Below are 16,383 nucleotides of genomic sequence, written 5' to 3'. Positions count from 1 at the left end.
TTTTTCTGTAAATCACATGAATATTTATAGTTACACGTACGGAAAACGCAGGCACATTCCCACCTTTAGTTCAGCGTATGCTAGCAGAGACGCAAAAATAAACTCAGCCTATAGTGGCGCCATCTCGTCAGGACGGGAACCATTGCTGTAAACAAACCGACTCTCCACTTAAGCCTAGGAGCGGCAGAATCGTCACTCTAATTATTAAAATAAAGCAAATTTATCTCTTTTATGTTTTCTGATAGGCGAGATGAGACGAAGCGAAAGACAGGCGCCCAATTTATGGCCAGTGAACGCACTGAAAAAGGCAGCAACAACGAGAATTCTGTCCGAAGCGAGAGGTCCGGCTTCGTCGGGCGCTGCCATGTTTGTCGCCGCGCGGCGGAAATCCAGATGGTTGCCAGATGAGACTACCATCTCATACAGATGTGTTCCCACATTAATAAATTCTATTTTGAAATGTTCTACCGCACTCCTTGGCACCGCACCTGGCTAAACGGTAATTTGAGTAAAGAGCTATCGGTTGCCGCAAAGAAAATATGGTCGATAAAATTCAGTAGACTGACCCTTTAAACGATACACACCAACATATGCCGTACGAAATCAAGAGCAAGAAATGAACATGGACAGTTAAATGGACAGTTAAATGAAAGAAATGGGCAGCTAAAGTAGCCTCTATGTCATTAGAGCGCGGTTATCTGTCGATAAAAACCAAAGTTTGTCCTCAATGTCCTTTAAGCGCACAGAGTTCGAAAGTGCCGCGGAACAACGCACAGAAATTGCTCTCCGTGTTGGCGTGGAACTAAGGCAAAAACAACAACACTGAGCTCCACTAGGTTGCCCCCTAGTGGAGATCACTGCATTTTGGTAACAAGAGAACGTTTTCTCGCGTGTCGGCGCCATTTGCCGAGGGAAAGCAACGACGTCCGCACGCCGGCTCGAAAACAGAGATGCGTCCGTCTTTGCTCTCAGATCCCAGCAAGACTCCTCCACCATCTGCCATGAGATCTCCGGCGGAAAGGACGTCTCTCTATACAGCGTCCTGGGAGCCTGACCTGGTAGGCACCTTCTGCTACTTTGACGACGTGTTCAGCAAGTCGGACTTCACCGGAACGTTCGCAGAGTTCTGTCTCGCCCGGCGGCACACCTTTCCCGACCCGTACGACAGGTGCGTCTCCGACTTCAGCGACCCCGGCGCGTTCGAGCGGTGCGACAAGCGGAAACCCCACCTGGGAGAGGACTGCTTCTCGGGGGCCTTTGGATTGCCCCAGTACCGTGCCGTTATATGCACGGACGCGGTTGAGAAGTCCCTACTTCGCACCCCCGGCCACGACTCGGCGGTTGCAGCAGGAAAGATCGGACGCGATTATTCCGAAGGGCGTTCAGGAGGCTGCCAAACAGCGTCCGCGGCTCACGTCTACTTCCGCGACGCTATCCATGGTCACCGGCAGCGTGATCACTTCTGTGGCGGCTGTTGAGAGGCGAGGTTTTGGCTCCAGGCGTTCTCCCGTCTCTGCCTAGGCCTGACGCTTGCGCCGGGGTGCCTGGCGGCAGGAATCTTCCGCAAGCTGGTCGCAGCGTTCCCCTGGCACGGTGCTATTCGATATGTGATCGGTCTTCCGGGTCCTCGTCCTGGCGGGATTGTGCACGTGGCGTTTTAATGTTCACTTCTTAGTGGCCTGCCCGTTAAGGACCTTGTAGCTGCCGTTCCCAAGAACATTCGGCACATTTGAGGTGTCACGCTGCGATTTATATAACCAGTGTGATGTTTGTATTTTGTTATTTCTTGTGGTTATATTCGAGTAAAAGAAACAACGTTGATTGTACAAGAGTGTGATTACTGCGCGAATGCTTTACCACACTTCAAAAATAATGCACCCACCGCGGTTCAGGTGTCCGCCGAGATATGTGAGGCAGATACTGCGCCATTTCCTTTCCTCAAAAAACAATTTTCAATTTACTGCATATACACGGCCACACCTTCCCTGCGTCGCCGTTTGTTGGTAGTCGTCCTCACTGAATCACTGACATGGTTGGTCCCAAAGCGGCTCAGGCTGTGAGAGACGCCGTAGTGAAGGGCTTCGGAAATTTCGACCACCTGGGGTTCTTAAACGTGTACTGATATCGTACAGTACACGGGCCTCTAGAATTTAGGCTGTATTGAAATTCGACCGCCGCGGCCGGGATCGAACCCGCGCATTTCGGGTCAGCAGCCGAGCGCCATAACCACTGGGCCAATGCCGCGGCGAATCACTGACATGGGGATTGATTTTTATACTTCTGTCACACGGGCAGTTGCGAAGTTCATTGAGCCAACTGCCATCGAACTCGCCGGTAACGCAGGGAGCTTTTCAATGAACGCTGAACTGGAGCGTAATAATTGAATTATATGTGAATGGGCACAATAGGGGATGGAGGCTCGCAAATGTCCCACTGCAAAATCAAGAACTCTCAAGCATGCTTGAGAGCAAGACCTACTAAACTACAGACCTGCACATATGGCGGGGTCCTATATATGGAGCAGCGTGCGCCAACTTTCGTTAGCTTATTGGCCGTTGAGGGCGCTCGGTTGACCTGTTCGTCTGCTATGATCATCATCATCGTTTGCCATTTTGATCAAGATATTTAATACATTTGTTTCGTCTTCCTCTGCTATCTCAACATTGTTATGTTTTAGTAAAAGTTTATTGACGTTACATACTACAAGCCAGATCGGCCATGGCGAGTTCCCACGCTTTTTTGTCCCTGCCCGGTTCCCCCGAGTGTCCAAGCCCTGGACTGGACACCCACACAGATACTGCACAGCACACGTAGGGGGCGCTAGCTACTGGTTTAAAAATGTCATACATAACACGCCCCTTTTTAAAAAAGAAAAAGTTCACAACACAAGGCGGTGTTCAGGCTTTCTGGGTTTTGTCATTCACGAAATCTTGCTGGCTTAACTACCCGCCGACCTGTGCGAGTATGGTACACGCTAGAAGAAACTGATGATGCTGCTGGTGTGGGGGATGTTGGTGAAGCCAGCTGAGCAGGTGGAGGCTGAGGTGATGGAGGCTGAGGCCATGGATGGTCAGAGGATGGAGTTATGTCATAGTTCTCTGGAGAAGCCAGTGGCACTGGAGCAATGCCAAATAAAGGTCTAATGTGGTAACGGTTCCGACGATACATGGCACCTTCTGGTGCGACGACCAGATATGATCGGTGCTGTGGGCCAACTCTGTGTATACTTCCACGCATACACTGACCTTGGCGTCTGAAGCACACCTTCTGTTTTTCCTTCAACACAGACAACGGCTTTGTTCTTTTTTCACCGTGGCGATGCTGTCGTTTTTGGTGAATACGAAGGCGGCTCCTTGCGTCGGCACAGTTGTACTGCGGTTGGAGCTGGACAGGATGTATAGGTACTCTTGTTCGCATTTTCCTGCCCATTAGGAGTTCGGCTGGTGACTTAAGCCCGTCCATTGGTGTACTTCGAGCATCCATCAGGACCACAAAAAGATCCTTTCCATCTTGCAATGCCTTCAGAAGGGAGTGCTTTATTGTTTGTATGGACCTTTCTGCCAGTCCATTAGACCTTGGGTAATAGGGAGAACTAGGGTTGTATGTGATGTCCCAAGAAGCGAGAAACTCCTGGAACTGGGTCGCATTGAATGGAGGTCCATTGTCAAATACGAGTTCTTCCGGGATGCCGAAACGGGCAAATACTGCTTTGAGAGCAGTGATAATGGCTTCAGTGCTTGTTGATGCCATTTGTTGCACCTCCACATACTTGCTGAAGTAGTCGACAATTAGCAGGTAGGTAGATCTGTTGAAATGAAAGAGGTCCATTGCAACCTTCTGCCACGGACGGTCAGGCAAGACACGCTCAGCCAGAGGTTCATACTGGTTTTGTCGCTGGTGTCGCTGGCAGTGATGACAACGTTTGATCATCTCCTCAATGTCTGCGTTCATGGACGGCCAATAAAGGCTTTCTCGAGCCTTATTCTTGCATGAAACTATGCCACGGTGTGCTTCGTGAAGCCTCAGTAAGGCATCTTGCTGACACGAGGTAGGCAAGACAAGTCGCTGCCCTCTCAATATAAGGCCATCACATACGTGTAGTTCATCTTTGCAATGGGCAAAAGGTTTCACTGCTGTTGGGAGCAATGTGTCACGTGTAGGCCAACCTTCTTTGATGTGTTTCAACACCTGTTGCAAAGTGCTGTCCTCAACAGTTGCGTTTCGGATATGTTCCAGCTTTGACGTTGACGTGTTGACTACCGCACAACTAGCCAGACACTCAGCGGGTTCATACTCCTGCAAAGAACTTGCACTGTTAGGCGCTCGTGAGAGTGCATCAGCTACTATGAGTTCTTTCCCTGGAACATATGTTAGCTGAACATCATACCGCTGGAGTCTGAGTAAAAGACGCTGAAGCCTTGGGGTTATCTTGTCAAAGTCCTTTTGTTGCAGACCAATCAGAGGCTTGTGGTCAGTTTGTACCACAACACTCCGTCCATATGTGTAAAAATGGAAACGTTCACAGGCAAAGACTATAGCGAGCAGCTCTTTTTCGATCTGGGCATATTTTTGCTCTGCCACAGTGAGTGCAGCTGAGGCATAGGCTACTGGATGATTTTCCTGTAGGAGTACCGCACCAACTCCGTATGAGCTTGCATCCGCTGAGACCACAACCTCCTTTGATTTGTCAAAGAAGTGAAGGACAGGGGTCTTAGAGATAACACCATCTGTCGGGCTAGTTGGTTGCGATCCATATGTATCAGCAGCGCGAACACAGCACAAGAAGAAGAAGGTAAAGAGCGCTGAACTTCCAACTTTTATTTGAGCAAAAATTGAACCCGCACTTTTACACATACCAGGTAAAATCCCACCAGGGGGGTAATCAAGGCGTGCTATCGAATTGGGACCAACACGATGTCCAGGGCATCAAAATGATAACTACTATCGCACTATACAAAGACTTCCATGAAAAGCACGAATGACATGCGGAAAAAAAAAGACAATGTAAAAAACAGGGTTGAGTGTGCGCAAATGGAAAAAAATGGAAAAACAGGGTTGAGGGCGCGAATTTTGCTAAAACCATGAGAAGGCAAGAACACTGTAAAAAGGTAAAAACAGGGTTGAGTGTGCGCAAATGGAAAAAATGGAAAAACAGGGTTGAGGGCGCGAATTTTGCTAAAAGAAGAAAAAAACATGAGAAGGCGAGACACGGTAACAACGTAAGCGATGCGAAGGGATGAGCGCCAACAATTAACACGGCTAGAACTAAAATGCAGTGTGCCCCTAAAAACCAGGTAAAATCAGGTAAAACCAGAGAGAAAGGTGATTTCTTTTTCAGATAATGAGATGGAAGGGGTGCTTACGCAACCTTCTTTGAGCCCTGAGATGTAGGTAGCTTCAATGATTTCGCGTGTTAGTTGGTTTTTATGTTTCTTTAAGACGGTTGCTTTCTTAAAATGAGGAATGCACTTCTTTTGGATGTCACATACGCTGCAATGGGCGGGCAGGTTCCTCAACGGCGCCCCAGTTAGATCGTTCCTATGTTCCATTAGCCTTTCGTTTAAGCATCTTCCTGTTTGGCCTATGTACGCCTTACCGCAAGCTAAAGGTATAGAGTATACAACACCCTCCGCACAAGGCACAAAAGGATCTCGGTGCCTGGTTGTACAGCTACTATTCTTTTTCTTTTTATTAACTTTGTTGCACAGGCTTGACAGGCGCAGAGGGGCTGAAAAGACTACGTCTACGCCTGCTTTTCTGCCAATTTTCTTCAGATTATGCGAGATTTGGTGCAGGTATGGCAGAACGGCGACCCTTTTGTTCCGCTGTCGCGTATCATCCGGGGCTTCACATTCATGCTTCATACTTATCAAGACTTTTTTTGCAACAGACGAAAGGAGAGATTGCGGGTATCCTGATTGCGTCAGCCTCAGCACTTGGCTCGAAAAACTGTCCAGCAACCTGTGTTCACAAGATTTTGTGAGTGCGTTCTTAAAAGTTGACTTCACAATGTTCCTTTTCACAAGTTTTGAATGGGCTGAATCGTAGGGTAGGATGGGTTTATTGGCTCTTGGTTCAAATAACCAGCACACATGGTCCTCTCCGAAAAACAACTTTAACTCTAGAAACCGCATGGCGTTTTGTTCTGGGAATTCACGAGTAACTTCAAGAGGTGATATAGTATTAGAAAAAGTGTGGAGGACTTGAGTTGCTTCTGTTTTAAAGGCTTCAGTGTCGCAATCTAAGAGGACCAGGAAGTCATCGACGTACCGGAAAATTTTTAGAACGCTTGAAGACTCAAGCTTGTCCTTCAAGGATCTGTCATGCATAGCGAGGAAAAGGTCGCTCAAAATGGGGGCGATGCATGACCCTATACATATGCCTTGCTTTTGTATGAATCTCGAACCGTTCCACTCTGCCACTGTTGATTTTAGGTAAACGCATAGCAATTCAATGAAGCCATCCGCAGAAATGCCACACTCATTTTGGAAGGCCACCACACCGTGTCTATCGATGGCGTCACGAACACATTGTATGAGGGCATCCTGGGGAATGGAATAAAACAGGTCCTTTATGTCAATGGAGAAGCCATTGAACAACTTTGTTCTGTTTTCGTGCAAGAATCTGACAACTTCTTCGGTGTTTTTTGCAAGAAAGGGGTCATTGACTGGAAGTCGCTTGAGGTTGCTTTGGAGAAACTTGGCGACTTCTCTTTGCCAGGTTAACTTCTCCGACACAATCACACGCAAAGGGCATCCAGTCTTATGCGTCTTCGCGGTAAAAAACATTTCTAGACAGCCAGTCTTTTTCCTTTGTATTGTGCGTGAAAGGTTCTCTAAATTCAGTTGCTGGCACAGCTTCTTCGCATTACTCCTTAGTTTTGATTCGGATGTTTGATTCGGATCAAAACTAAGGAGTAATGCGAAGAAGCGCTAGCTACAGGTTTAAAAATGTCATACATAACAAACATCAGCAATAAAAATATCCATAATAACAACTTTTTTCGCTCTGGAAGAGTATAAAAAACGTCTTCCTTTTTATTCGCTTTCTTTTCGTCAGCACCATCGTGCCTAGCATAAATAAATGGATGACAATGATTACGTGGACAAACGACAAAACTGCGTTGTTTGAAATAAAATGATGGAGGAGGCCATTTTGTCAACAGGTATATATTAGCGCCTCGCCGCCCGTAATGTTTCTACCCTAGCGGCAAAGGGCATGAACTAGAACATGCGCGCTGGAGAAGGGCCAAGTGTGCAGGTCTGTAGTTCAGTAGGTCTTGCTCTCAAGAGCCCTTGACGACTGCCTCGCACTCACTTTGAAAAAAAAAAAGCTACAAAAACTCATTATAGACAAAGAAAGCAATTTTGTATTAAATGCGAAACTTTAGACTCCGTTAACTCGTTGAATATATTTTTTTCTGTAATATAAAGGACAGCTCCGCAGAGTGTCAGCTGTAAACTAGCCAATGGCGCTTTCGTTGTGTGCCATCGTCCAGCGATGTGCTTGTTTTCGCCTCAGCGCGCTTTGCGACAATCGATCCGAAAACAAGAACTGTGCCACAAGCTCTGCAGCGATAGTAGCTATGAACACGTCGAAGACGGCGTGTACGGTGACAGGTCTTTGGCAGTTTTGCGAGCGAAAAATAATTAACGTTCCCGAAATGAAGTGCTCATCGTCGCCCATTGTCGCTTCGCAATCGCTATCCGCCGATTGGTGAACTGTGAGGCATTTGAACAGCTTTTCTCGAGCAACTTTTAATTAACAATAGTTCTTAATTAAGTACGTGACTAGTTTACCACTTAATTTCTTGCTTACTGCATGTTGTAAAGAACGCTGCATCGAAGCGCGCCCAGCCCAGCATGCGCCTGCGCCTAGCGCCATCTGTCGGGTCGGATGCTCACCATTAGGATGATTGCTGAAATTTGCCGCGGACGCGGTGCATCTGGATGGGCCACGAAAATTTCGATGACCATTGATTCACTGGGCATTGAGATTGCCCATGTGATCCACAGCCGAGCCGAAGGTAGGACTTCGAGACGACGGTTTTTACACGTGTGCTCTTACATGGAGAAGAGCCGATCAATCTCTCTGAAAGTCGTCGCCTCGCGTCGTAGCTTCCGGTCCACTAGGAACGCTTCTTAGTAGCGACGTAGCATTACCACACTGTCCGTCTAAACTATCCTCCGATTATAGCCTCGCACTGCCTACGTCGTCGTTGGGTAGATTGCGCTTGTCCACGAACACGTGCAGCGGCAGTAATGAGTTCGACATTATAACCGAGGTGCATAAATCTTATTAAAACTACAGTTCAGAGCACTAAGGTGGTTTTAAAAATGTGGTAAGTCAAAGAACGGAGAATACCAATCGCAGAGTTTGAGCACTTCTGGATCAACCTATTTTGATCTTTCCGGAAAAGGCTATCCCAACGGCGGATTGGGATCCAGAACCGCTTCTCCCTGGCAGTCTGCGAGCAGTCGCCGTGCAAAAATGGCTCCATGGAGCAGTCCGGACTGCTTCGCTGAAATCAGCTGATTCAACCAGAAGTCTGTGTGACGTACGCGCGCTCCCTATCGCTCCTTATGAGACGATCAATGGCGCGGGAGGGGGTAAGGAAACCTGGCTATTAAGACGACTGTCATCCGTTAGCGGAGGGTGTCACACCTTTGGCAGCGCGTTAACTGTGGAACTATAAAAGGTAGGAGAAAACGAATGTTTGCTTCAGATAGACCAGGAAAAAATGAGCCTAGGAGCCACGTTTGATGACTGTAGAGTAATTAGTTAATTATAGTAAAAAATGTTAAAATTGCGTCGAAATAATGCAGACGTCGATATAGCCACGAAAACAATGTGACGTAACATCCACCGGAAGTCGTCAGGGCATAGTGAAAATTATTACAGAATGGTCGGAAAACCGCTGGATTTGTGCCAAATTAGGTGGAAAATTGTGTATTTAAGCGGAATTAACACTTAAGATTCCCGAAAATGTATAATTTGGGTATCGATATAGCCACGGCAACGGTGTGACGTTACATCACCGGAAGTCGTCACGGCATAGTGTCCTCGGCTTTCGCCTCTCAACACTTTAGTTGCCAAAGTGTCCTCGCAATTTTTTTTTCCCGTCAGCGGCCCGCGAGCTCCGGAGGGGCTGGAGGATGAGTCTTTCAATAGCAAACTTTGGGCGAACGCTCTCTAATGTATTCAGACGCTTTGTTGCCGAGCGGGCGGAGTAGTCGGGATCTGCGGCTGGTGATATACATCAAAGATACCAGCAACCTCTTGTGTCGGCAGTAGCACTGCCGGTGGCTGCGCTGCTGGCAGTATAGTGGCAGCCTGTCTGTATAAAGACATTAGAAGCGATGATGAGAAAGCATGACTAAACTGTGCTGTACAAATGGTTACCAGTGCAAGAGAAAAAAAAATTAAGGCGTCTGGAGTTTCTTGTATAAACAAAAAAAAAAAAAAAAACCTAGAAGGGGTTCAGCGCTGCTGAACCGAATGTCGAGCGATAGCACCGGTGATATAAGACACGACGCTGGTTTCAACGCTTTATTGTTACCTTGCCCAGCCGGGAGCTTTGGCTGTGGGCGACAGGGCGTTTCATCGAACATAACCAAAGTTCCGTTGAACGCATCAAAGCGCACCGGCGTTCTATGCAGAACCCACTTTGATGCCCTGCGCATGCGATGCCGGCAGACGCTTTCTCGCTCCACCCGGTCAAGGTGTCTGACATCATGGAGGGTGTACTCAGCACACCTGGGATGCCTCCTTTCCTCATCTCCGCAAAGCGGTGATGGAGCGCACATCTGCCGAAGCTCTCCGCGGGGGCGCGCGCATGGTCACGCCGCTGCCCTCCTCCTCTGCGGCGCGCGTGGCGTACGTGACTACTTTCTCTACTCCTCCTCTCCAGAGAATCTGGCATGCGCGGCGTAGGTGTCAAGAAACACGTGTGGCTCTTTAGAGGTCAAATTGCGGAGCCAGATGTCATACGCTGAAACTCGCCGGAGGGGGTTACGATATGAGTAGAGGTATCGGTCCAAAAGAAGAAACACAACGCTATGTATTGCGCTCAGTGCTATTCTTAAAGTGTAGGCTGCGTTGCCTGATTAATTATACAGCCGCGATGTTTTCACACAGCAATGCGCAACCGTCGGCTCTGGCCTGACTTTATTTGCTTATTTAAAATATAAATTCCTACAAAAACGGCTAGTTCTTCCCTCTCTATTGTCATCCTAGAAAAAAGATTTACAAGAAAATGGGAGTATTTTTTTACTGGTCTTGTTGCGAGTCGGGTAGCATGGACAGACCGGTGATGGGACGAGGGTGATCGGAGACTGGGTTACGAGGAAGGCAAGGAAAACTTTATGCGACTATTTACATTATGTGCATTTACAGCAACTGAGAGTGCTTCTCAGTCGAAGAGTCTCGATAAGAGGAAGGTACTTGATGTGAGGGACCCCTTGACCGTCCTCTGCGCCGAGTTTGATAGGGGTTTTCTTCCCTAAAATCCGTAGATGGAGGCCGATTTGCCGAGGAAGGCGTATCCAAGGCCACTGTGGCAGATCATCACGCACTCTCTCCCCAAGGAACACGCCCCAGGGAAGGCCAACTGGCGCTGTTATCGAGTGTAAGTCGGGCATTCTCCCTGCAGCGCTTCCTGGTACATCTTGGGAGCCCGTGGGAGAGTCCGCTGCAGTCGCGCAGGGCTCAGTATTCCAGCGCCCCGTCGAGTGGCCAGCAGATGCGACAGATGGAACCTTTTTTTTCCCCGAGACAAAGGGCATCTGGTCTGCAGCCGTCGCGAGGTTGTCACTTTGTTGACAGTTCTCGATTGTCGCTTACTCCGGCCCGCGTGGCCAGAAGTACGATCATAACAGCCCTTTTGGTCATTAGAACGCGGTAATCTGTCGACACAGACCAACTTTAGTTCGTCCTCAATGTCCTTTACCCGCACAGAGTTCAAAATTTCCGCAGAACAGCGCACCGAAACGGGTCTACGCGTAGACTCTCTGGCATGTGCCATCACCTGTGGCCACTGTCTCTGCTAGGTGGCTAGATCGATGCCGCATTGCTGCTTTCCGAAGCAGGCGCTGGTGAAGCCACCGGAAGTTGGACGGCATGTCCCAAAAGTCTGGTCAGGGGGGGGGGGGGGGGGCGAAACTTCGCATTTCTCCCAGGGGCCACGAATGGCAGACGGTAGCTCCAATTCCTCCTTCAGTTACGTTCATAACGTCTGGCGGCGCAGTAACGGCTATTAATCTCCATGTCAACGGATGGCCGAAACACGCGGGCGTGGGGGTTGTTCGCATGGCATCTGCTTCACGCCCGGACTGGTCCAAAATATGGCCCGCTAGGGGAGGTAGGGGGATGTATCGTTGTCCGCCTACTCTGCGCGTGGCCGCACTGGGCCAACGTGAGAACGTAATTTTTATGGTTTTCTCTCTCTCTCTCCCCTCTCTCTCTCTCGTTATATATATATATATATATATATATATATATATATATATATATATATATATATTCGTTACTTCCAGTTTAACAGAGATTTCTCAAAGTGCACTTTATGTCTATGTTAGAGCATGTTACGGCGCAGCTGACGTTTTCAGTACGTCATTCACGCAGTACAAGTGCGATCATTCCGTGCATACTGTCCGCGCAATACAGTAGGATCATTTTGTGTATAGCGAGCGCACGCAATTTAATGCGCGCACGATCTACCTTGCAATCATATATAATTGCAAAAAATTGTTTAGTATCTATGTCAACGCATCAAAGCCAACCACTATCACGCAATGGCCTTCACTGTCCCTGCTAATATATGCGACACCAATAAAGCTAATTTCACATACAGTTGCATAATCAGTTCTCAAGATATGCTAGACTGTTCTGCAGACCAAACACCATGACTGCTTCGTGAACAGCAATGACTAAATCATTGTTATGATACACAGTGCCGAAATGAGCGGTGGCTGCCGAGAAAGCCAGTGCAGGTAGCGGTTCCCGTCGTATCCGTGCGGGTCTCGCTGCACTCTTCGCAATTTCTACGGGAGAGAGATCTTTTCTCCTTTCAGAACCTTCTTGCGGTTAGATCTTGTTCTTTTCTGCAGACGCTAGCGCGAATTCCTCCTTCAGATACGTTCATAGCGTTAGGCGGACCATTGACGGCTTCAGCGGAGGTTTCTCCAATTCGCCGGGACGGAAGTGTCTCGCCCTTTCCTCCCCCTGGTCCGGTGTGCGCTTTGTATTTCAGTGCAAAAAGTCGTGTCTGTCGCCTTTTCGTTCTCATTTTTTTGCGTTGGTCTTGTGCAATTTCTGCCGTTATATCAAAGGAATAAGCAAGCTGAACGCAAGAAATGTAACCATTGTTTGGAGAACCCTGTAATTTCTGCGAAACCGAAGAAAATAGGCATGCAGGTCTCACCCTGCCGCGGAATAGGGGTACGTGCATACAACACTGCGTTCTTATCTCGTTCTTGTCTTCCGAGCGTAAGAAAGCACTTGTGGAATGACGGTGTGGCTCCTCAAAACCGAATTTTCGCGTAGCAAAGAAAAGGCGAACGATGGCGCGGAAATCCTCACACTCGAAGAGCCGCTCGTTATACAGTTGCTGCAGTTTCTGTTTCGAGTTTCAGGCTGCCGCTGTCTCGTCTCATCGATGGCGGGCGATATTTACCGCTTTAGGGTGTCATTTACCTTCCAGACGTGCTTTTAACCTATCCCCATAGCACAGCCACGTTTCAGCTGCGCAGCGCGGGAGAAACGACTGACGATAAAGACGAATGCTGAAGCGCGCGTGACAAGCGCTTTTACAACTGCACCAAGGATCACGAATAAAAGCCAATTCAGGCATAATTTGGTACAGTACGAAACAGTACTTGACACATTCCACCGAAAAAAAAAAATGACTGTGGCTTAGCTCAGCTATGCCGGATATACAAGCAAAATCTTTATTATGCCGTGGTTATGCTTGATTAACTGCTGCCTAGACAGAGGCATAGACTAAGATTATCAACATTTATTGCTCCTTTCTTGGCTTAATTGCTACAAACACAGATCGATGGTAGCTGCAATCTCCACGGCTCTTGTCATCTTTCGGCGTCTTTCAATCGCCGCTGAGCCAGGCGATGCTCCCGCTCTTCGTCGGTCTCTGCCGCCATATTGGCACGTTTCCTCTCCCTTCTATTCGCTAAATTCCTCGTGTGGTTGGTAATGTCAGCCTGATGATCAGACTCGGCCCGGCGCCTGCGAGAAGGCGTCGGCTTCAACCGACTGGCTTCGTCCGTAGCGAGAAACTGGCAGGCGCGCACGCGAGAGCGACGCCTTTACCTTTTGAAGCAAACGGAGTCATGTGGCTAGTCCCCCCGCTCCTGCGCTTGAAGGTCAAATGTGGTCTCCCGGTGGCCTTGGTTCCTGCTGGGCCAGTAAAGCCTTCGATTTAAAAATTGCTGGCGGTTTAGCATTGCTAAGCGCGGAACATTGAGCGAAAGCAGGTTTTTGCAGGGGGACGCCAACGCCACGTACATGAAAGCAAGACTGAGGTGTCCACTGACCCAGGGAGCCAGTTGTGCGCTCTTCCTTTCGTCAAAATCAGCGCACTCTACAACGTTGTCAACGCCAACGCAACCCAATGAACGCCGGCGGAACACTTGTTTTGCTTGCTTTTGTTTTTGAGGAAAGAAAATGGCACAGTAACTGTCACATTTTGGTGTACACCCGGGCAGCGTAAAGGAGGGAGGGAAAGAAGAAAGGAAGGAAGAGGAAATTGAAAATTGCTTTTTGAGGAAAGGATATCGGAGGACACCTGAACCTTAAAGGGGCCCAGCAACGCTTTTTTCATATGCTTTAGATGATTTCTTCATGACACGCAGATACCGAATCAAAAAGAATTACTGGAATCGGTGCACTAGAACGGGAGTTATTAAGGAATGAATTTTCAAATTACAAGCAAACAAAAAATTGCCCTCGACTCAAATTTTCCCGGTCTTCTCTTTGCCGTTTCACTCACCCAATGACGACACGCGGCGAGACCAATCGAAACAGCGTGCACGAGCACGTCACCACGTGGGCGCTAGACTGAGACGGAGCGAAGGAGCCGAAAGCTCCACTCTAGTACAGGCATGCTGTCGTTGCTCGAATCTAGAAAGCATCCTTTCATGTAGCATGGCTGTTTTATGCGAAGCATACTAAAATAGCCCAACCCAGCTCCTCGAGCGCGGCGGTGTCGTTACCATTGGCCTTTCGTGACCTCCATGTCATACCACGTGATGCGTGACGTCACAGCAGATGGAAAAACGGGGGCCCAACTCGCGCCGTCGCGCGAGGCGTCGTGACCAAGGATGACCACGTGGTGCGTGACGTCACAGCAGATGAGAAACGGGGGCCCAGCTCGCGCCGTCGCGCGAGGCGTCGCGACCTCCATGGTCGCGACCAAGGAGGACCACGTGATGCGTGACGTAACGACATAGGAGAAACCGGGAGAAACGGGACCCCAGCTCGCGCCGTCGCGCGAGGCGTCGCGACCAATGTGTTTCCTGCTTCTGCCGCAAGGTGCGCTGTAGTGAACACGTGATGCTGGAGCGGCGGTATACAAGGGGGTGCGCCTGCCTCTGCTAGGCGTACACGGGATAGAGATGCCTCCTGGAGACAGGGCTGCTCGTTGGAATGAGAAGCAAAAGTTGCGGCGAGCTACAGAGACTGATGAAGAGCGTGAAGAACGTCTAGCCAAGCGGCGTGCTCGATATGCAACTCGGCGACAATATGCTTCGCATCTGACTAGGCTTAACCTAAGCTAAGCCTCAGCCATTTTTTGTATTTTCCTGTGCGAACATGAAGTAAGCCGAGCCTGCCGGCCGGCCAGCCTGGACGCCGGCAGACGGGATCCCGTCTGCCGGCGTCATAAAAACGAGCTAAAGAGTGTTCACGTAAGTAATAAAGCCTGGGATAGGAAAATGAGAAATATATCATTTTTCTGGGTCACTGGCCAATACCGAGTTGCTGGTAAAAGGGACAACTGTGGCACGAGCGAATTTGTTGCGAGAACCGCCTCGCAGCTGCCTCTGACCCGACGGGGTCCGGCACGACTGGCGCCCACTAGCTCCGCTGCTGAGGGTGTAGCGGAAATTGACCACGCTATTATTTTATTGCGAGATAATGCTGTTGACAGAAAAGCGGTGTGAAGAGTAGGCCATTTATTATAGCGCAGGCGCCTTCCGAATTGCCGGTCGCTGCGGTTTCGACGCGAAACGAGCTATAGGCCTAGCGACGACCACGGCAGCCAGGCAGCAGCAGAGCTCGTCGCCCGGAGCGCCCGCGAGCGGTGCCGTTGCCGTAAGCTCGTAACATAAGCAGGCATCCTTTGTCGCTGCTCGAGTATAGCTGGCAGTCTTTCTGATAACAAGGCGATCTTGTCTTTCCTTGCGATATTTGTATACCAAGCCAAGCAGCGCTCAGGCACTGCTGCACGGCTGCGAAGTGCGACACCGGTTGTGGGCGGAGCTTGGGCAGAGCGGCGCAGCAGGAGGCCACGAAGTTCTTTGATGCAAAGTAATAGCCAGCGCCTCTGCTGGGGCTTTTTTTTCTAACAAGCTTTGAAATGCTTTTGCATAAGAAAAGATGCTAGTTTTTTAAATTTAATATAAAAGGACACAACAAAACATAACATATTTTTGCTCACGAACACAATTAGCTTGTTATTAGTTGTTCATCCAATCATAATCGCCCGCCAGCTGAAGTCATATCCGCTGCAAAAATGCAAAAGACCACCGCTATGTGCCGACGCCGTCAGTGCCATGATTTTGATTCTCGAGCAACTTAAAATATTAAATAATACAGAAATATGCGTGTTATGACCGGTGGTAATAGCGTCGCCATAACTCAACAATTACAACAAGGAAGCAAAACAATGCACTCAGATTATGGTGCAGGGCTCCTTTAAGGGAAGGGATAAAGGAGGGAATGAAAGAAGATATGTCACGTGGCTGCCACATCTCCATCGCTCCTCCACTTGAAGGTCAAATTGCGGCACCGATGACCTTGGCTTGACTAGGCCAGTAAAGCTTTCGCCTTAAAAGAAAGCAGTACCATACCTTTTGGAGGCGCTAATGTGAACCAGCAGAACACCGTCGGCACCTCACCAGATAGTAGCAGCGCCTTCGCTCCGGTTCGATCGAAGCATAATTCGGTAAACTGGTCACTGCAAATTCGGCTTCCTGATGAAGGTTTCCATCTATTCTTTGTTAAAGTTACCTTCCATTGATGGTATAACTTGGGCTTAGAGTGTGGGAACGTGCATCACAATAAAGAGCAGAAGGAGACGCAAGCGCAACGGGACGACACAGAGCTTAGCAGAGGAGGCTCCGTACGTGCTGCGTGTAGCGACATCCT

Source organism: Amblyomma mixtum, chromosome 3 (assembly GCF_055824585.1).
Source record: "Amblyomma mixtum isolate Tamu chromosome 3, ASM5582458v1, whole genome shotgun sequence".
NCBI lineage: Eukaryota > Metazoa > Arthropoda > Arachnida > Ixodida > Ixodidae > Amblyomma > Amblyomma mixtum.
This window is presented reverse-complemented; position numbering follows the sequence as displayed.